At 31.8% G+C, this 21,910-nt stretch overlaps 1 protein-coding gene across 4 annotated transcripts in view; it reads right to left on the bottom strand.

Annotated features, from left to right (window-relative positions):
* ckn (CRK like proto-oncogene, adaptor protein) overlaps nucleotides 1-21,910 on the bottom strand; it is a 119,345-nt gene that overhangs the window by 79,621 nt on the left and 17,814 nt on the right. The window lies entirely within an intron of this gene.

Below are 21,910 nucleotides of genomic sequence, written 5' to 3'. Positions count from 1 at the left end.
AATAACTCTTCTTGACCATTTATATATAAGAAAATAATCAAAAATACAACCTACTACAATGAATAAGTATAACAAAAATCTAAATCATTTTGGTATAACCAGCTACTAATTAATAACTTCAGAACAAAACACACAAATTAGAACCCCCACATACCCTACATAACAATTTAATCATCATTTAGATATGGCACCTGTTAAATAATTAATGGTCCCATTTCCCTTACCTCACCGAAGGCTGTATGGCTGTACCAGCACTGGTTGTTTGAACTTGTCTAGACTTGTCTAGACGGGGTGCACTGGTGCCTCACGTACGTACTTGTCGTGCAATATATTAACAACTCCGTCTGGGATATTATAATATCAATCAAATCGGAGTTTAAGATGGCGTTGTGTACATGTTTGGATGTTGCATTTATGATTTATTAATATTGGAGTTGCAATTAAGTTGTATTTAGCGGTTAGTGTTGGGTATTTGTAATATTTCTTATAGTAGTTATAGATATGCAAACGTTTGTAACATTTTAATTGTTTCGTTTTTAAGAATAAATTTATAAAATTGTAAAACGCCTAAAAAAATTTTAGGTACAATTAGTATAGAGTATCTACACTAACCTGCGAATTTAAAGAGAGAGTTGGTTACCTTTGTCACAACTAAAACTAAAAAGATAACAAAAAATAACTAAAAAGATAAAAAAAATCGATTGAATGTCTAAACCTCCGTGTACAAACAAAACTTAGAAGATCAACTGAAATGCTAACTAGATAATTTATCCATTGTCAAGTCTAACCGTTTATTGGGAGCTTCACACTCGAGGTTTTGCTTTGATTTATGTGAAATCACGAAGGTAGGGAGGTAGGAAGGTAGGTAGGTATGGAGGTAGGCACCTTCCTACCTGGAAGGTAGAGAGGTAGGAAGGTTAGGTTAGGTCAAGTTAAATTGGTGATTGTAACAGATGGCACACCGTCACGGGGCAGCCCCGGTCAGCTATAATATGTTAGAACAATCTACTGCAATTAGATATGACGTGAGCTCGAGGCTCGAGATGAATGAGCTCGACTCACCAGGGAAGAGGTATTCGAATAAATCATTTAAAATATTTATTTGTTTTGTTTTGCATTTGCACAGTGGATTCGTGAAATATGTTGTTGTTAAAATAAATGGCGATAAAGTTTGATTTAAAATTATTAAATCTATATATATAAAATCGAAAGGTCACTCACTCATCACGAAATCTCAGAAACTACATGAGCTAGGAATGTCAAATTTTGCATAAGAGTTACTTATAGGACATAGGTGTTCGCTAAGACGGGAATTTGCAATATTCGATTTCTAAGGAGCTGTTTTTGGGGTTGAAAGTTTGTATGAAACTTCGTTACTACAAATGCTAGGAGTCTTAAATTTTGCATGGACGTCACTTATAGGACCTAGATACCCATGGAGACAGAAATTAATAATAATGTGGTTCACGCAGGCGAAGCCGCGGGCGGGCCGCTAGTAATTATATATTAGAGAAAACCTAAATAGTAGTTTTAGTTTTTAATAAATAAAGAGAAATCAAAATTATAATCTTTAAATAATTATAATCAAATGTATATTTTCATTTCTTCGTTTTGCTATCGAGGCAAAGCACGGCGTTGAATTCTGCCACTCAACACGCAACGCCTCCAAAATGCGGCGGAAAGTGAGGACCGGAGTGTCTACACTAGCCCTTCCCTCTGCCTACCCTGCTATGAAACTGATAAGAAACAAAAAATTATAACCATAAAAATATCCGCTCACATCTTATAACTTAGATAATAGACTTTAACAGTAACGTAATTACTGTTTGTTTCGAAACAAAACAAAACAAAAAATAACGTTGTAACCGGATCTTGTCGTTCAACATAAAGTATTTCGCAAAGCATTAATCTGTTCATCACTTACAAAAACTGCGGTCAAAATACGGAGCATTGGAACTTACCTGGAAAAAAACATAATTAATTATTATAATTTCAAAATACACTGTTTTTATATTGTAATTTTAATTATTGTTTCGGATGCAATTTACGGCAAATATGTACGTCCATCTGTACATACAAATTAGAGTTTTTATATTTTCTTTTTCCACCTATAAGGAACTGCTTGGGTGGTATTTCATTTTACAGCGTCATTGAAGAGTTTGTGTCTTTAACGACGGATTTGTTCTTAATTTTAACATTATATATTTTTTTATTATTTCACCCTTGGCTTGGAGGTCAAAACGCTTCGATCGTTTCTAACAGGCGCTGGTTCAAATCCTGCTATTTTCAATTTTTTATACATTTACTAAATAAATAAGTACTTATAGTTTTTTTATTTACTTATTATAGAGACAGTAAAAGTAAGCCGAATTGTACATGTAACATTCATTAGCGACATATAAGTAAAAACATAAAATAAAAAGTTGGCTGCATCATTACTTAACAAATTCAGGTTTCTGCTGCGCACGTAAGTAAGAAGACAAAACAATTAGTAAAAAGACAAGATAAAGCATTGAATTCCTCCACTCAACACGCAATTTCTTGAAAATTGGGCGGGAAAGTGAACCCCGAAATGTCTTTAAAATTTGCTTCTTTTCTGCCTACCTCGTACATGTTGGAAAAAGCATCCACCTGCAAAATACAGAGGATGAGGAGGAGAAGGAGATGAAGAATCTATACTATCAAAGAAGCATTATATCAAGCCCATGATTAACTTTTGCAAGCTACACTGGTAAATCTCTAAGAAAAGGTAGCGAAGGTAATTTCGGTACCCAATCACGAAAACAAATTTGCACCTACTGCGTTCCTTTTGTAGTCTATACCTATAGAGTTCTTGAAAGTCGAAGGTAAAACTAAATCTGGCATCGCGATTGTTCGCAATGCGGCGCCATTGACTGTGCGTGCCGAGTTCAACGGTAACTGCTTAAGGTCTTCCAATTTGCGAGTGAAATTTATACGATAGCCATATTTTATGTTTGCAACTTCTTAATGTTGCTTTTTAATATTGAAATAAAATTTATTTAACTTCTCACTATCACGCATTCATCAGTGTAGGCAGAGGGAAATTAGTGTTAAAACACTCCCTTCTTCACTTTCCGCTGAATTCTGGAAGCATTGCTTATTAAATGTCGGAACTGAAGTCAAGAAATGGAAATATATATTAATTTAAATAAATATTAATCGTGTGGGGATCGAACCCACAACCAATTGCGTTTTCAGGCACACTTTTTGTCCCTGCGCTATGAGAGGCCTCAATAACTGAAACGTTTTTTTAACATTATTTGCGGAATAAATCAGCGAACTATATGAAGACACGTTAATAACGAGAAAAAGAATGGAAATTGTAACTACTTTTTGTTATAGCCAATCGAGATCTTTTAAAGTCAATTTGTATGCAAACTTTTATCTCGTTTAACGTATTTTAAAATCCGTGCGAGCTTAACTGGTAATTAGGTGGGAATATTTGCGTAACCGGGTCTCGAACGGGCTATCAGCCGACATCGCGGCGTCGGCGCTATCCACTATATCCGATCATTGTGAACCGAACAAAGATTCATTTCTACCTTTTTGATTTTTAAACTTATTTCCAAGCTTTAAAACCTATCATTTGCATTTTAATTTAAAGATTAATAAACAAAAAAATCAACAAATCAAGCTCAAAAGAATAAAAGTCGAAGAAACGTACCGCAAAAACGAAAATCTCGTTTTACTTATTTATCTGAAATGTTATAATCGTAAAACACTTTCGAAATCGGCTTAGGGAAGTATCGTCCAGGGCCAATAAATATGTTTCGACACGAAGAATTTACACAGATGTTATTTGGCCCACACAGATTGGAATGCACTACCTACGCCACTAACTTGGAGGTAGGACATCAATCTTGAACTATTGTCATTGTGAGACAAGTACGACACGGCTAGTAGAACTAGCTGTATTTATTTTTATTTAAAGCTCGTTTCTTAGGTACTTCATTAAAAGTATAATTTACATAGAAAGTGTCATTATGTAAGCATTTACATGTATAAATAGGCTTAAATCTGACTTTCTGTTAATCTTTATAAAGTAATTAAATTGTTTCTTTATTTAAATTTTGTATCAAAAATTTATATTGTTAAAATATATCACGCTGTATCCCGTACTTAACCGCGTAGGTAGAGGAACTAAGCGTTAAAAAACTCGGTTCCTCATTTTTCGGCAATTTTTAAGGCATTGTGTGTTGAATTGCGAAACTTAACTCTGCCTGTTTCTTTGGAATGCGGATAAAAAGCGGAGAATGAGAACAGAGTATATTGACATATTCTATCTGTCTATATTACTAAAATCTTTTATGACTACTAAACTCAAATATATGTTTAAATTTATGTTTAACATTTGCGAACATTTTTGTTTACTATAATCACTTACTTATCTATTATTTTAGATTATTTCAATTTTGTAATAGTTATGAAAACAGCTTTAATTTCGTTATTTCACTTACTCAACCCGCTATTAAATTAGTCAGCAAACACCATAAAATAATATTACCAACTAAAGAGACTATCCTCTTTGGCAACAACAAAATTACAATAAGATATAGAAATAGACAGATAGATATAGATATTCTTGAAACATTATGGAAATTAAATTTGAAATTGTATATAATATTTCGTCGTCTCCCAAAACCAGTATAACATTTTGGAATTGAGTAAACTAAACGTAAAGCTTTGTGCATTCGATCTGACAAGAAATTGAGATCGCAAGAGTTATGATGCAGTTCAGATTATTTAGTAGTTTACATTATAATATTCTGGTAAAGCTGAGTTTGCATAGACGAACTGTAATTCCCGATAAGAATAGAAATTAAAAATGTTAATATTTTTTTTTCAAATATCAAGATAATATTAGTAGGTTCAATGCTTCTCCTCTAAACGAATTATTTTTACGGGAAAATTTGCATAAAAAGTGCTTCAACACTCTTTTATAGAATCAAGCTGTAACAATGTATCTATTACGGTATTATCGAGCTGGTCTGATGATGAAATTGGAAGAGGGCTGATGGCACCTTAGACTGCCTACTACAAACATATCGAGTTTCTGTTCATTACATTGATCTTATTTATGTTCTATTTAAAAAAATATATATATTTAGTTAATTCACGTTTACCATAAGTACAACTTTAGTAAAAGTTTCTACTATCTAAATAACAAAATCAACATACAAATATAATAGACAGATTAAGAGAGACGCGAAGTGAAAGCGACAACAAAAGAAAACAAAATAACATATCCCCTTCATACACCCAGAGTATTTTCTGTACAAACCTGCTGCAAAATGAAAAATATTTCATAATTTTATTAAATACTCTACGTAACAAGTGAAAAGGCTGAAACGACCCACTTGTGCTTGGTAAATTTATTTTAAAAACATGCGTTTTACGTCCATGCGGTGTAAAAATGCCAGACTATTTTATAGAAGGGTCGAAAATGTTTTAGTGGTTCTCGTAAAATAAAAATGTTGTAAATTCTCGTTCACATTGTACTGTCCTCCATGTTATATTTATGACTGCCGCGTCCACGTGATGTTATCTATTTAGACTGTCGAACTCAATTCAATGCATAAACAAAGGGACAAAGGTGAATGCCGTATGTATTTTAGCACTATTTCTGTGTTTATGTACTTCCTATATCTTCTATCAGTGAACGATCTTCTACATTTGAAATATTTTTTTTCTTGTTATATATTTAAATATGACTTTTTTAAAATAAAAACGAACTTGAAAACTATATTTATATGGACAACCTTAATAAAAATTCAATTATAAAAATATTTTTTAATTATTAATGAAAAATAATAAATCGAAGAACACAATATTAATTATCATTTATTTTTATCAATCATTTCAAAAGGTAATTTACTATTGAAAACCAATTTTAAATATATTAAAAAAATCGCATCAATTAAATTGACACTTCATACATATAATTAAATTACATAATTAAATTCACATCTCATACAAATATCTAAATTAAAATTTATTTAGGTATAAATAGAAAGCGTATAACAATTTACTACCTCTACCTACTAGCCGGTGTTGTTTATAGTACCTCCTATAATTATGGGCTAACACCAAATTAACATTTTTAATTACACCCACTAGGCTCATTAGCCATGGGTATTTATCGCGAACATCTGCACCGTTAGATGATAATATATTGCTGGACTGACCTTGATATATAATGCGTGAAGCTGATTTCACGTTTTATCCTGTAAATCTAAATGAATTAGCTTCACGCTGTATCCCGCACATAGAAGGTTAAGCAGAGAGACCTAGTGTTAAGACACTCCGTTCCCCATTGCCGTGGAATGGAAATCGTTATAAATAGCAATATGTTTGTTATTTCGCTAGGAATTTTAACTGGGAGTTAAAGTCTAGGAGTACTTACATGCTCGTTAACTTTACATAAAAGGGAAGGTTAACTAACAGTATGTATAAATATTTTAACCTATTTAAAGTGTTATTCGATGCTTAGGAAAGAAAAATACTTTTTTGGAAAACGTAGCGGGATTTAAACCCTCCAAGCGCTCTACCACTAGCCAAAAGCTGTCATGAAGCTTTGTCGAAATTCTTAGGCGCTTATTTGTATTTTATAAATAAAAATTCAATCAATTCTGTTAACACGACAAAGAGCAGCGTTAAGTTCAGCAACTCAACAGTCAACACACAAGGTTTCGACAATTAAGCAGAAATTAGGGAACATAGTGTCATAACACTAAGTCTTCTCTGCCTAATACTAAAAAAATAAGAATAACAGTATAAATTAATGTTAATTAAACTATTGTGCAAGTTCAATATATTAATCAAATAATTTTAAGATTTCAAATTGAGTATTTGAAAACGTGTTAAATTAACGATTACATATTATAATATAGTAAAGTAAATTGCAATTACCATGACAATCGATAAATAAATCTATGTCTGAACTCCATTTACTTTAATTAGTGTCTGACGTTCACCATTGTGGTATATTGGCAGTGTAAGGCTTTAGTTATTTTATCGGTATTCGTGGGTTCTTAGTTCAGCAAAAAGTATATTTAGATTATTTTGATTGATAGCTTAATATATAATTAATCTTTTATCGATAATTAACATATGTATAATTTTACTTACAATTCTAGAAAGGCATTATAAGTTTATCTATTATAAATTAATAAAAAAACCCAATCTTTTTAGTTTGTAAAAATGTATTCTAATAAATATATAATTTAAGACATGATAACTTTTATGAATGGAAAAGGTATATTGTCATTGAAAATTACTATTTTCCTTTTTTAAATATTGTTTAATACAAACCAAACCAAACCAAATTTGATACATTTACCCTACTATAGTTATCTAAAAATATTATAGAGTAATACATGTTTATCCATATAATAAGGAATGACTCGCCAGACGCTGTCTCTACCTCTAGGAAGCTATTATCAAAGCCCTTTACAATTATGGTAACTTGCTCTTGTTGGCCATCAAGGTCTACCTCGTTAATTATACAAAAAAAACATGTAATATAAGAATATATAGTGTTTATGTTACCGATGTTAATGTATGTAAATACTCGTAAATATGCTTTAATGATTTTATGTAGGTACAAATAAATTAATTATGTTAATATTTTTACATATATAAAGCGTGAAGGCAATTTCAGGGTTTACCCCGCATATACCTACTAGGGAATGCAGACAGTATCTAGTGTTAAGACACTCCATTCTTTCCTTTCGCTCGAATTTGGAGTCTCGTTATCTCCTAGTTGAATTGCGGAAATTATCGCTGGAAAATGCATGTATTTAATTAATTTCCCCAGTGAAAATCAAGCTTTAAACATAGAGTTTACGTTCTCCCACTGCGTCACTCTCCGCTCTCCATTAGAATTTGAGACACTGTGTCGAGTGGCGTAATTCAACACTGCAATTTTAATACCACATAATCTTACGGATGTAATGCAGACAGACAGTGTAGTACTAAACTTATATATGTATATACATATCTACATATTTTGTTATATAATGATAGTCAATATTATCAAAAGCTCCAGAGTACATGGCTATCACAAAATGACATTGACTTTGCAAGGTCAACAGCAGTCCTTGACCTCGTGGTGGCCGATCAGATGATTTCGTACGCATTCCGATTTCGCCAATTATATTTCAATCGTACGATTTGTTTCGACAATTAACGAATAATGTGAGACAAATTAATCGATTTAATCACGAATTTGCATCCGCTTTGTGTTTTTCTTGTTCTGGATTCCAGATTAATTGATAATTTAGATAGATTTTGGATTTAATTAATTTAATTTGTCCGCTCTGGCGACTGGGTGGCGACTAAGTAACTAACTACCTTAAAACGCAATATATTGAATTCGGGCGGAAAACGGAGAACGGAGTGTCTCAACACACTGTCTGTAAAAAAATAAAGAATATACAAAATCTCCCTGCTTATTGCGAAACAAAGGATATTCATTTTACAGTTAACCTATAGTTTTTATAAAATTAAATGAAATTAAATAAATAAATAATTTATAAGATATTTTTGCTTACTCAAGCAAGTACGTAGGCGGCTAGAGCTACATAGAACAAGTCTAAAACAACATCTAATTTTTGAACTATGATAATGTCCCATAAATAAAGCAGGCAATGCTAGTGTCACTAATCTCCTACCTCATTTTGACTAAAACAAATGTTGGCCGGTAACCTGTTGCGCGTGCGCCATATAATATCATTATTAACACTAAATTTTGATTTATATTATACAAACTAGAAAGATTTATGTTGAAATGGTAATGTTTAAAGTTATTAGTTTCTAGATTTAATATATTACATAGAAATATTCCATAGGTATATCTTGCCTAAAATATACTCGTAGATAGAAATAGAATGGTTCCAATTTAAATACATATTATTCCATTTCTGGTGTTACATGGTATATAATAATTAAGACAAAGACATTTTAGAGAAATTATTATACATTTTTTGTCAAAAAATCAACACACTATAAAATATATTTAACGTGCTCGTTTAACTCTTCATTTTAAAAGCACCCAAAGAAAACTTTTTTGCATATTTAACGAAGTAAAAAAAAAAAATCTTGCTATCACAATTCTTTTTCCTTTGGATAAAATATTCCTTTCAGTTGAGTTTGTGTGGGAGTGAAACTCAATATACTTGCACCAGAAAATAAAGAAAAGAGTGCCCCAACCTTTGTGCCTCATTTTGTTGAGGCTTGCGATCTATTCATTCATATTTGATTCGAGACGATATGAAAAGGAATTAAAGTTTGAGATGTTGCTTGGATTGCTTGGAAAAGAAGTTTTTATTTAACATTCAAGGTTGATGCTGTAGAGGTACAAGAGCACAAGGCGAAAGTTGTGGGTTCGATCCCCATTTTTTGGGATCAATTATTAAAAAAAAATAAAAATACTTTATTTGTTCAACAGATTTTACACAGAAATAATTGTTACAGAGATCTCCTTTAAAGTATTATTTATTAATATTTTCGTTTCGTCGTCTTTCACCAAGGCGGCGAAGAATTTGACAGAAGGAAGGAAACGGAGAGTATTAACAATAGGTTTCTTCTGCCTACCCTGCTGTTTGCGGGATACAGCGTGAAGTTCCAAGGTTGATATCTGCACGTGAACGAATTCTTATTCGTGTTTAGATATGCTAAAAATTCTTCAGTGAGAAACTTTTAATTAAACTGCTGTCTGTCCGTAATACAAGACAAGACAACTTAAATATAACACCGTAGGTAGGTACCTATCTCCATTTTATAATAAAACGAAATTAAAAGCTCTCGACCGCGTTTTGTTATTGTCAGTGGAAATAATACGAACTCATTGAGCCTTTCATATTTCGGGCACGTCTCCCGTTTACACCAAGCTGTTTATTTTGAATAAGGTTTCGTTAAGTAAAAGTAAACTCGAGGGATTTCGGGCCCCGACTGAACTGAATGAAAAATTAAGATAGAGATCCTTCATTTTGATAAATCTCCATGGAGTCACCAAAATTTTATGTATTTATTCTACGAAAGCGGAAATTAAAGTATAAACGCTTTATTTGACGTTTTAATTACGAAATCCACAAAAATGTACCAAAAATTAGGTTACTCTAACTAACAAACAGAAACGGGTGTAATTAATGTATAGAAATCATCACTAAATCGAAATAAAACAGCCCGGAACGAGGTTCCGATTTAATTAGAAGCAAGATGTTCCGGGAAAATAGATTTTCATCAACAATCCCAAGGAGCATTAGGGGCTTCCCCAAAACCATTAATTATGGACGTCAAATCTGAAATCAGACAGAGTTTCTTGAATTAGTGTGATGGTACGAAACAATGTGGTTGCAGGCGGAAACGTGATGATGCCAGCTGACACCATTCATCTTGTTGAAATTGACGAGATCTTGGGAAACCATTACGTATTATATTCATTGGCATTTTGAACTTTAGCTATTTGTATTCCAATTATATGGATAATCCGGTTACATAATATATATTGCAATAATCTTTTAAAAAATATTTTCAATTACGGAAGAAAACGGGGAACGCAATACAGTATGAACATATTTTTATTTAATTTAGTTCTCATATAATACACGTACCTATCTATAATACTAATAATTATTATTCACCGCGCGTTCTTTGCAGACATTTGCAAATATTGATTTCGTCCATTTAAGTTCACCTTGAACGTTCGTCTCATTGGAACCTGGCCTTGTTTTGTGGTAATCGTGTAAGAAGCGTGATGGAGAGGTAGCTTCCCAGGGGTACAAAAGAATCGATAGCTATTGTGATTCACCCCACATTAAATTATGGAGGGTGCGCTCTACGACATCTGGCAAGTCGATGAGCTTCGCCTTTTATCAATATTTGCCTATTTGATTCTAGTAATGCGTATGTGAAAAAGTAAATTGTGTTTGTTTGTTTGATAAGTTTTCTTTTTATTTTATGGCACGAAGTCATAACAAATTTGTTTTTTTTTGTGTAAATAAGAACAGAATTATTCTAATGCTGGATTAGGGTCTTGAATAGAAACATTTTTATTTTATAGTAAAGTTAGGAGAGAATTTAGATAACTTTCAGACATTAAGTTTAATTATAGTCATTAAAATTATTTTAAAATAAATCTATGAACTAGTTTTAATGATGTTAATTGGGTTAACATTAATTTTAGTTTAAGCAATCTTCCTATCTTATTATGCAATGCCCCGAAGATTCGGCAGAAAGTGTGAAAGGGAGTGTCTTAACACTAATTTCCCTCTGCCTGCATGTCTATCCTGCTACATGCGAGATACAGCTAGAACCTGAAAAAAAATTACATATAAAGGCCTTAGTTTTTTATCCTTCAATTTTGAATCATTTTTATATTTTAATCACGACTAGAAGAATCTCTATAGATATGGAAAATTTATGTGCCATAAAATAGGAATACTTTAAAATGATAATAAAGTGGTTAGATGCAAGAACCCATGAATTATAGTTTCATACCAGAAGCTTATAGAAATAAAACTAGAGTTAAGTGAAATATATAAATTCTGATTTTTTAAAATTTCTAATGTCAGCTTGGTCCAATCCATTTAAATATTTTAAATATTGTACCCATATGCTTTTTTTGTAACACTTAAAAAATACAGATTAAAAATATTTTTTTTTATATATATAAACACAAAAAAGATATCTCTTTTGTTAACTTAACTTAACAAAGACCAATTCCTCAAATGAGTTTAAAGTCAACTATGGTTTATGACTCTTAGACCCAATAACTATTAAAAGTGTTTGAAATTTATAACTTCTAATAAAAGTTCAACCAGTGGTATGTAAACTTTTATAATAATTTATTTTAGTTTCATATATTGAAACCTCTTTGAAGCTATTCTCTGGTTATATTTTACGAGCTATTACTTATATTATGTTCATATACAATAAAAATATAATTGATAGTAGCTGATAGTAGTGTTTTATTTAATTTTTAAATAATATATATTTATGACTTTAAAAAATTGTTTTTTTTAAATATATGAATATATATCGTATAATTGATGTGATATATGATCATTACAGACGGTTTTAAATATTTTTATATATTTTTTTAAGTGCAAGTAATGTTTCAGCTTTTATCTGTTACTTTACATAAAGCGAATCTACCCTCTTTAGTAATTAGGGGATTTATTTCCCCATACAAAATATATTGTTAGAAAAGCCCTAATATATCCTCCATACATTACTATTTATTGTATATAGTGTTTCTTTTTGTAAGGGATTGACCGGGATTAGTGAGAATTAAGCGTTTGTATTTCGCAAACAAGAGCTCGAACTCGTTGTGAGCTTCAGGGAGTTGTACGTGTGTTTAGGATTACTATGCTTTTTCAATGAACAATTAGCAAAAATATATATATATTACTAATAACATATTATGTTATATTAATCATATATGTATCTGTGTGTATAACCAACTTTCCGCCGAATTCTGGAGCCATTGTGCGTTGTCGTAGGAATGATACCCACAGGCTGCCGGTTTTACGTATTTCTGCTCCACGATTGGTCTCAACTTAAGTTCATTTTTTTAAATGAAGAGATCATTCTTATAATTATTTTTCCAATTAGTAACATATTGTAATTTTATATATAGGCTTCGCCCCTGTAATTAAATAGTAATAATTAAGGGTTATACATGAAACATTACACTGACTATGTACCCGCCACAGCGGCACAATGGATTACATTAAAACGATTACGTAGATATAGCCTGGCCTTCCTAGATTAATTGACTATTACAAAGATATTATTTTAATTCGATCCAGTAGTTCCTGAGATAAGTGCGTTCAAACAAACAAGCTCTTGAGCTTCAATATGTTAAATATTTTACTTCTGTAAAAGAAGGGGGTTCTCAATTCGATTGTTTTTTTATGTTTTTTACTTTATAACTTTCGACTGGGTGGACCGATTTGGATTGAAGATTGCATCTCACTTAAATTTGATCCAGAACTAATAATGGCTATGAGAAAATCATAAAAGTAGTAAATTAGCATATTTTACTGTTGCAGTCGGTTTTTTTTGTAAAAAATATTATCATATAGATATTTTAGCTCTATAGATTCTTAACCTAAATCTAATATATTTTATATAACAGGCGAGTTTCTTAACGCTATCCATTTGCCTTGAGCGTATCACGAAACTATTAGTGTTATTCTCTAAGTAAGTAAATGTTTACAAATTCTTGAAAATTAAACCTATTACACTGTCTGTAACGGAATCTTATTACAAATTCTACATAAATAATATATGTAATGAACTATCAACTAAATAACAGTGAGTGAGCTAAAAACCTAGCAAATAGCCAAGTTATTTTAATTACTTGATATTTTTTATATTCAACAGAGATAATTAATAATTAACAGTAACTATAATTATGTACATTTATATGAAATTAAATTTAAGGCGTTTCATTTCTTTCACATAAAAGTACCATAAAAATATTATCACTCACGGTCAAGAATCACCTTTATCCTTCGGAAGCGTTCAAGACAGGTCGTTACTCTCACAGGCTCAGCTATCTCGATGGTTTCAAAACCAAAGGGACGTATCTACCAGAACGTCATTTTTTTTATAATGTTAGCGCCACATTCTTTGTATTTTTTTTTCATAAATTTTAGTTAATTCGGTTTTGATAAACAGCAAAATTTTTTACCTATGATAAAAATCAGTTCGTCGTAGCATAAGGGCAAACTAATGCGACAGTAAACGTGATGGCTGTGGGTTCAATTCCCAGGCAGAGAAAACAAAAATTTAATATTTTCATTTCTTCGCTTTGTTAATGAGGCAAAGCGCGGCTTTGATTCGGCGGAATGTGAAGGAAGTATCTTAATTGGAACGGAGTGTCTTACCACTAGATTCTGAGGTTGCCACTACCCTGCTATGCAGCAAAAACAAAAATATAAAATTACACAAAAATTACACCTTAAAATTTGAAAAAATATTATTTTGTACATATCCCTCTTTGGCTCGAAGCCCGGTATATGTAAGCTATTTAAGAGTGACGTATCTAATCTCGTCAGGCAAACACTTGGAGAGATGGCGGTGCTTTATCTAATATGTTATCGTCAGGTAACTCTCCTATGAAAGTTTTACTGACAGATATAAAATATGTTATGATTTTATTATGTAATATACTCCATATAGTTAGTTACCTAAGCTTACTTAATTAACATAACATGATAACTAAACTATATTTTAACCTGGTGGGTATAGCCGGTTCGATTTTTTTTATATATGTAAATAGATAGAAAAATGTAGGAAAATTCTTTCCAATTTTTTTTCAGTTTCACGCTGTATCCCGCATGATGAAGGGTAGGCGGAGAGAACCCAGTGTTAAGACACTGCCCATTTTCCGCCCAACTTTGCAGGAATAGCGTGTTGAGTGGCAGAATTCATCGCCGCGTTATACCTCGACACCAGAGCGAAGAAATGAAAATATTAATTCCTCCGAGTAGGGATCGAACTCACAACCATCGCGTTACAGGCATACCTCGCTTCCTAATATATAATTATACATTTATAATTAAATATTAGGTTCATTATCGATAACATATCTGATTCAATATAAGTACTATATGAACTTTAAAACTGGTTGCGCGGAAACCAGTAGTTGCTGATTAAATTAAAGCGAGTTATTAACATAAAAGGGTTGACGATTATCAGATCTGATAATGCTGATAAGAAGTTTTATTATATTTTAATACAGATAGGTAAATATCTTTGTTGTGGGTCCGTTCACAATAGGAGCAATTAATTATTTTCATTTTTTCGTTCAAAGTCAGGGGCTTCGGGCTTCTATAATAAATTTATTTAAAATTCGGTTCCTTCTGAGTTCTCTGCTATATGCAGGATACAGAGTGCAGCTAAAAAAAGGCCAAAGTGCTCTCTATTTTACCAAATATCACCAACCTTACAACCTACCAATATACCAAAAGCTTAAAAACTCTTCTAAAAATCTTCTTTTTGTCATCTAACGTTAATTGAACAATTGAAAAGGTCATATGTGTTTATTCCCTAAAATTTTTAACAAGGAGATATAAAAGGGAGGGCGTTTAAACGACGCTATCAATTAAAGATAAACATTATCTCTTATACATTTTTTACTTAAATAAAAAATGCTAATTAAAATGATTAAAATAATGAAACTTCGCGCCAAAAGTAAATTTAAAATTATTTAAGGTTTTTAACGTACGAAAATCCGGAATTAGTCTCGTTAAAACTGAAGAAGGAAGTGAAATGTGACTGTAACGCGATGGTTGAGGGTTCGATCCCCATTCGAGGGAATGAATTATTATTTATTAAAATTTTCATTTCTTTGCTCTCATACCGAACCTATTAGAGAACATAGTGTTTGAACACTAGGTTCGTGTGGTGTGGAATACAGTGTAAAACTGTATAAAAGTAAAGAAATAAATACTTAGCCATTTCATCCAAGATTAACTCCATAGACTTACCTGAAACAAACAATGAACAATCATTAAATGAAAGCAGAAACAGAGGCCTAATGACGAAGCGTGGAAATAATGATACGAGCTTAGCAACTTATGTAATGACGCTTGTTTGGGTCAGTCGTGACCGCGTACGATACTACAGACGAAGGGAAGGTGGCCGAGGTATTGGTAATTCTATGGCAAATAATATAATTGAGAGAATATTATTTCAAAATTAAAGTAAGAATAGAATAGAATATTATTTATTGCATACATAAAAATATCTGTATAAAATGAAAAACAAGATAAAAACTCTATGTAAAGAGAGCCAGACAGAATTGCTTCAAGCAATCTCTAAAAGACAGTCTTTGATAAATAACGGATTAGTTCTTAGAAAGTTACCTACTTGTATAATTTTTTTAAATTATTAAAAAAATGTATTAACACTTAGTAAATATTCACTTTAAAAAGTTCATAAAAAAAACAAATTTTATTTTAATTTAAAAGATATAATAGTCGCGGTATTTAAATTGAAAAATACCGCCAACATTCAACAACCTCAACTAATTCGTCCTCGACCCAGGGCTAGGTCGAACAACGAAAATAGCGCAAAAAACATTCCCCTAAATAACACGAGGCAGCCAGTTCGAATTCTGATGGCCATTATTTAAGGTACCATGTACCCTTTTTCAATACTTGGTATTGTTCTGCCGTGTCCTGGCCCATTGTGTGTACCCTCCGGCCTGCTAATGTCCTTGATCATCCACTTTGACTCTCCGAATTCGATTTTAATAAAAAGAAATAGCGTAGGTTATCCCAAATTCCATTATTTCTCGATATATTCGGTGATTTGCTATATTAATATTGTTTTTGTGTATGAGTGTGTGTTGTAGGGTTTGGCCTGTGAATTGTTCAAAGGCAATGGCAATTTGCCAAATTATATGAGTGTAGCTGCAAATTATTCAGTGTGAATTTTGGTATATTATTTTGGTTTTGTTTTGAAAACTGATTCACCAAAAACGCACGAGATGTATAAAAGACGAACAACATGTGGTTCTATAATAAATCAACCTTTTGAAATAATAAACTGACAAGCATTGCTATTCTAAAGACCACAGGTTCGATTTCCAATACATTCTAATGCTTCCAATCGGAATTTTAGTGCGAATTAATACATCAATATTTTATTATTCATGTCTATAACTTAAAACGTCAAGAAATCTTGTATATTTCCTAGACCAATCTTGGCGCAGGGGCAAAAGCGATTGTAAACGGGACAGGTTGTGGGTTCGATTCCCACTTGAGAAAATGAAATATTTAATATTTTCATTTCTTCACTCTGGAATACAGCTTTTAGAATTCGGCGGAAAGTGTAGATCGGAGTGTCTTAACACTAGGCTGTCTCTGCCTACCCTGCGAAATGCGGGAAATAGCATGAAGCTAGAATCTATATATTCATATACCATAAGTGTAAAATAAGAATTTAAATTTCTTCCACACCTTCCAACGCTGACTAAATCCGCGCCACACGTGTACGATTACAATGAAGCGAGCACTGGGGGTTGCTATAGAAAATTTGATCTATTGATCCAGTATCATTAACCCCGTAATACTCTTTGGAACTAATGCCTTGGCAGCTAAGCTTTCATATTATTTACTTCATATTTTAATAGAAAATAGATATTTTATAGTAGGAAGCAGCATCTCGCAATCTCTTACAAACGCGTTTTTTTTTTGTCTAACACTAAGAATATAGCAGGGTAGGCAAAAGGAACCTAGTGTTAAGTTCTATACTTTACATCTCCAGTTTACGAGATATTCTGTATTAAGTGGCTGAACTCTACACTGATTTATCTCCTCACGTCTATCTCCCTCCAGAGCAAGGAAATGAAACTAATTCGATCCTCCCCGGAATCGAACTTTGTTCGCTGTGTCGCTGGGCCACGACGGCGTTTATTGAATTCTTAATATTTTATTTATATTGGTACATATTAACTTAAATTTTGAATCAGAATTATATTCATGGCTTACGTAAGCAAATCTTTAAATATACATTTTTAGAAGAATAAAACGAATGCCTAAGCTTTTATAAAAGTAGAAGAATTATTTTTCTCCGATGTCTAAATCACAATAGAATGTACCTACTTTTAGAATGACAAAAGATATACAGCATTTATTAAAATGTCAAGTTTTTGCGGAGGTTTGTGACCAGTTTTATTGTTTGGTGACGGAGGAGATGAGACTTAGGGTGGATGTTATTTTGATATTAGGCTTCCTGTTGAGAGGTTTTTTTTGATTAAAAATATTTTATTTCGGTATCACGATTCTATAAAAAATATTCTCTAAAAAATAAAGTAAAACATATTTTTTTTACATAATGTAACGATATTATACAAGTGATAGCATAAATGTGCGACTGTAAACGTAATGGTTGTGGGTTCGATTCCCATTTGAGGGAATTAAATTGCGGCGTTCAGGTCCATAACTAAACATGCAATGCCTCGAGAGTTTTATGGGAAAGTGGGGAACGGAAGTGTCTTAATGATAACGGAGTGTCCCAGAGATTCCCAGGTTCCCTCTACCTACTATAAAAAAATAATAAATATATCTAGGTATTACATTATATAACGATACGACATTTCCTACCCACTACCGCATACTAGGATGCGAATATAAAACTGTTTACGGCAACAACCAGCTAAATGCAGGTGTCTCGGTAACGAGCTCATGATTTACGTCTATTACATACGTTAGAACAAATTACTTGCAATTGAAGTTTTCCGAGACCGCCTGCTAAATGGCCGTATTATGTTATACATTTTTGTAATAAAAAATGTGATGTGATACTCTCGTAGGCGGTGTTGTTTTGATTTTTTCTTTTTATATACAAATTTGTTTATTAGTAATCTAAAAAAAATTGGAACTTTTATTTGAGTGACTGTGTGTAATAAAGTTTTTTAACTAAATCTGTGGTATATTTATAACTTTAATTATTAAATTATATTTGAAATCACATTAAAAAGCCGTCGCGTCAAGTGCGCGATTATAAACGCAATAGTTGTGAGTTCGATTTCTACTCGAAAATATGAAAATGTAATATTTTAAATTTTTCGCTCCTGTAACCATGAAAAGCGCGGTGATGAGTAGCTCAAGAATTGGGCGCTAAGTTGGGAACGAAATTGTCTGAATGGGGAACGGACTATGTTAACACTAGGTTCCCACTGCCTATCCTACTGACTGCGTGATACAGCGTGAAATAAAAAGAAAAAGTACCTACATAAAGCTAAACTATAATAAAATCTAACACACCTATTCCACAATTCATCACATACAAGATAATAAATTCTTTTGTTTCACCATTTCTTCTGTAAGGGATAAGTACACGTATTCAGAGAACCCAACAAAGCGAACAAAACATCTACCTCTGATCAAAATCATCCCATTTAATATGGAATTAGGGACAAAGATCTGAACGAGGATAGTTGAGATGGGACTAGCATTCATTCTGTCACCTTAATTGTTATTATGGTGAATTAATTTGGTAGCAGCCTTCGTTGGATTACGTTTTGTCAGTAGGTTCTATTTATGTTTATTTATTATCATGCAGTAAGGTAGGCAGAGAGAACTTAGTGTTAGACACTCCGTTCCTCATTTTATATTATAAGTTCTATTTTTTTCCAAACAGAATTTATGCAGTTGTAAACAGTTGAAAAGCCGAATAAAATATAATATTATATTATCAGTATAATTTTTACTATGTAATAGCCACTAGCCAATCTAAATAAACAAATAAATATTTAATTATATTATTTAATGTCATTTTAAGTCAAATTTACAATAATAATTTAGTATTTAAAAATATTTTTTTATTAAATCCTAGAGCAAAATTCCAAAGGTAATATAATGACAAGATCAACCTAGAAATGTTCCACGAGATGGGTTGAAGTGCTGTGCTTACGTCGAGTATTACAAGCCCAATACCGCCACTCCAGGCTTCTGCTGCTAGCTGGTGACCTTGTAATCTAATAGTATTCTTGGTTTAAGGTTTGATGATGAGCAAATGAATTTAGGTTTAAAAAAATGTAATTTCTGTTTTTAATTAATGTTTATTTCGTCATAATATTACTAGTTTATATAAAGAGAAAGATGGGAAAGGTAGTGATTTATCTTCTCTTTTGTTATTATTGTAAGCCCAACCACGCTAATTAAAAAAATATATTTTAAAAGTGAATAATACAATTTTTTTGACTAAAAAAGCTGCATTAAGTATAAATTAAAATAGATTTTTTTTTTTTATTTATATAAATAAACTTTCTTTTACAAAAAATACCTAATTTCTTCGCCATTTTGTCTTAACTTACGTAATTTCAGCAAGCATCAAACTTTATCTGTTTGGCTAACGACATGTCCCGTAACCTGGCGATACCGACCGACACGGGTCGCACGTGACCCCGCTAGATAACCCTTTGCTACGTGAGGTGGACTGAACGACCATCTTTAAAAATAGCTTAGCGTATTTCGCGAAAGATATACGCTATGTCTTTTTAAAGTTAATGTATATATATATATATATATTGAACTGGACCTTTCAGAATATATTAATTAATATAATTATTATTGTATATTGTTTTAAATGAATAAAATATATTTTAAATAATAAAATATTTACTTTTAGTAAATATTTTATGAGAACTTCTTTAAATACATCATAAGCAATAGAGACTGTTTTATTTCTATTCTCTCTTAATGAGGTGTAAGTTAGTATTATAAGCAAAAGCTTAATTTAATCAAAATTTTAAGTGACACAATGGAACCAACTCAAATACATAAATATATTTCTACCTTCTTGCGTCTATTTTTGTTCCCGCATTTCATACATATTAAACTACCCTCAAATTACTAATTTCGTTAAAAGAATCACTTGTCATCTCGCTATCACCAACGAGACATATATAAACGCTGACAAGCCGTTAAGGCTGGCCCCCTCCGATATTAGACGTATCACTTCCACTACGCAAAGCGTATTCGGAACGACATTGCGGATCGAATATTGAATTAGGCTTAATTTGATGTAAGATGAACATTATTTTGACTTGCTTTTGTCTTTTCTAAATATATTTTCTTTTATATAGTTTGTGTATTTTAGATATTTTTTTGTTTGTATAATAAATAGAGATATTTGTAAGAAACTTATTGGGCTAAAATGGAGAGTGTTTCAACACTACACAAGTTTTCTCTGCCTGGATGGGCATTACACAAAAAATAACAAAAAAGTGTAATATGCAAGTGTTGATTTGCAGAACTCAAACACGCGTTTTGCCTTGTTACTAGAGCGAGAAAATTAAGATATTAAATAATTTACTTCATCGAGCAAGAATTGAACCCACAACTGTCACAAATTTTATTCAAAATAACTAATTATAGTACACTACAATAATAAGAAAAATATTATCGTATCTCTACATATCACTTCAATACACTTTCAGAGTCCTTTGCGCGACACACGCTTTAGCCGTCATCAACGGAACTGGAACAGCCGACGACTTTCATTTGAAGCCCGCCATTGTTCTGAAGGCTATGAGCCCGGTGTAACGGAAAATTAAAAAGGCAATTTACTAAATGAGACCACTCGCCCTGTACAGGGTTAAACGCGGCAGGAAAGTTAAACGTTATATAACACCCTCATTTTGCCAAATATGGATTCCTTAATAATACTTTGTGATGTGGTTAGGCTGATATTTATATATTTTTTTAGATTCACGTTATATTCGTATCATCGCAGGGCAGTCAAAAGGAACCTGGGAACCTAGTATTAAGACATTCCGATTTCAAAAAGCAATTTCCATCGCCACTTTTCGCCGCCTGCCAGAGCGAAGAATTGAACATTTCATTTCCTCGAGTAGGAGTTAAACCCACTACACAAAACTAATAAAAGTAATAAAATGATCAGTGAACTACCTAAGTTAGCGTTATTTGAAACGTATGTAAATGGATATTTACTCATAATTATATGTATTTATAACGTATATTATTTGAAAACTGCAGGCAAATGTAAATTATTATAACTTATCATCCCACACTTAGCTATAAAACAAGAGATTACGATACATTAATAACCCTGATAAAAACCATGTTAAATATAAATGTTGGGGGCGTTAATGAAGGTAAAAACATACGATTTCGATATGTAAATTATATGCAGAAATTTTACTAAGGCGGCTGTTATTTCATAAACATTTTATGTGATAAGTATTATTATTAAAAAAATATATTTAGAGATTCTATTACGTTACATTAAAAAATATTTATTTTAACATGTTTCTAAAACAAATCGATTATAGTTAATTTAACTTCCAAATAAATAAATATACAATAATATTAACTATTTATTTTCAAGTGCACACGCTATTAAT

The sequence above is a fragment of the Heliconius melpomene genome, chromosome 15 (assembly GCF_056956725.1).
Source record: "Heliconius melpomene rosina isolate 202511_hmr_F chromosome 15, ASM5695672v1, whole genome shotgun sequence".
In the NCBI taxonomy this organism is placed as follows: Eukaryota; Metazoa; Arthropoda; class Insecta; order Lepidoptera; family Nymphalidae; genus Heliconius; species Heliconius melpomene.
Note: the sequence above shows the minus strand (reverse complement) of the source record. Positions and strands in the feature narration are given on the sequence as shown.